The sequence below is a fragment of the Trichechus manatus genome, unplaced genomic scaffold (assembly GCF_000243295.1).
Source record: "Trichechus manatus latirostris isolate Lorelei unplaced genomic scaffold, TriManLat1.0 scaffold00054, whole genome shotgun sequence".
Lineage (NCBI taxonomy): Eukaryota > Metazoa > Chordata > Mammalia > Sirenia > Trichechidae > Trichechus > Trichechus manatus.
In genome coordinates this window covers 8,327,792-8,329,998 of record NW_004443990.1, presented here as the reverse complement: position 1 = coordinate 8,329,998, position 2,207 = coordinate 8,327,792, and positions in this window count along the sequence as shown.

Below are 2,207 nucleotides of genomic sequence, written 5' to 3'. Positions count from 1 at the left end.
AAACCCAGCCACTTATTAACTTTATCCTTCTGAATCTCAGATTACGTATTTATAAAAATGAGGTTGTCACCTACCTCGAAAGTTTGTTAAAACTAAATTAAGATAGATCCCAGTTTCTGGCACTTAGCGCATTTTCAATGAATGTTATTTTCTTTGTTTCCCTGAGCATCACGACTTACGTATAATAAACGCTTAGTAAGTGTTCTTGGAATTGAAATTGTGGTGAAATTTTGCTCTTGATGTTGTTGTTGTTAGTTGCCAGCGAGTCAGTTCTGACTCACAGAGACCCTACGAACAACAGAACAAAACTGTCCGGTCCTATGCCATCCTCATATGCCATACCTTTGCTATGTTTGAGCCCATTGTTGCAGCCATTGTGTCAATCCATCTTCTTGAGGGTATTCCTCTTTTTAACTGATCTTCTACTTTACCAAGCCTGATGTCCTTCTCCAGGGAATGGTCCCTCCTGATAACTTGTCCAAAGTACATGAGATGAAGTCTTGCCATCCTCGCTTCCAAGGAGCACTCTGGCTATACTTCTTAAAGACAGACTTGTTCGTTCTTCTGGCAGTCCACAGTATATTCAATATTCTTCACCAACACCATAACTCAAAGGTATCAATTTTTCTTCGGTCTTCCTTATTCATTGTCCAGCTTTCATATGCATATGAGCCAACTGAAAATACCACTGCTTGGGTCAGGCGCACCTTAGTCCTCAAAATGATGTCTTTACTTTTTAACACTTTAAAGAGGTCTTCTGCAGCTGATTTGCCCGATGCACCACAACATTTGATTTCCTGACTGTTGCTTCCATGGGTGTTGATTGTGGATCCAAGTAAAATGAAATCCCTGACAACTTCAATTATTTTCTCCATTATCATGATGTTGCTAATTGGCCCAGTTGTGAGGATTTTTGTTTTTTTTTATCCACACTGAAGGATATAATCTTTGATCTACATCAATAAGTGCTTCGAGTACTCTTTGCTTTCAGCAAGCAAGATTGTGTCATCTGCAAATTGCAGGTTGCTAATGAGTGCTCCACCAATCCTGATGCCACCTTCTTCATATAGCCTCAGCGTTTCAGATTATTTGCTCAGCATACAGATCAAATAAGTATGGTGAAAGGATACAACCCTGATGCACAATTTCCTGATTTTAAACCACTCAGTATCCCCTTGTTCTATTCGAATGATTGCCTCTTGGTCTATGTACAGGTTTTGCATGAGCACAATGAAGTATTCTGAAATTCCCATTCTTCACAATGTTATCCACAATTTGTTACGATTCACACAGGCGAATGCCTCTGCATAGTCAATAAAACACAGGTAAACATCTTTCTGATATTCTCTGCTTTCAGCCAAGGCCCATCTGACATCAGCAATAATATTCCTCATTCCATGTCCTCTTCTTAATCTGGCTTGAATTTCTGAAAGTTCCCTGTCAATGTACTGCTGCAACCGTTTTTGACTTATCTTCTGCAAAATTTTACTTGCATATGATATTAATGATATTATTCAATGAGTTCCGCATTCTGTTGGATCACCTTTCTCTGGAATGGACACAAACGTGGATCTCTTCCAGTTGGTTGGCCAGGTAGCTGTCTTCCAAATTTCTTAGCATAGACACGTGGGCACCTCTAGTACTGCATTGGTTTGCTGAAACATCTCGGTCAGTATTCCATCAATTCCTGGAGCCTTATCTTTTGCCAACGACTTCAGTGCGGCTTGGGCTTCTTCCTTAAATACCACTGGTTCTTGATCATATGCTACCTCCTGAAATGGTGGAACATAGACCAGTTCTTTTTGGTACAGTAAGTCTGTGTATTCCCTCCACCTGCTTTTGATGCTTCCTGAATCATTCAATATTTTGCCCATTAAAAAAACAAACAAACCTGTTGCCTTCAAGTTGATTCCATCTCATAGTGACCCTACTGGACAAAGCAGAATTGCTCCACTGGGTTTCCAAGGAGTGGCTGGTGGATTCAAACTGCCAATCTTTAGGTCAACAGCTGAGCTCTTAACCACTGAGCTACCAGGGATCCATTTTGCCCATAGAATCCTTCAAAATTATAACTTGAGGCTTGAATTTTTTCTTCAGTTCTTTCAGTTTAAAACCTGCCGAATATCTTCTTCCCTTTTGATTTTCTAACTCTAGGTCTTTGAACGTTTCATTATAATACTTTGTCTTCTCGAGCTGCCCTTTGAAAT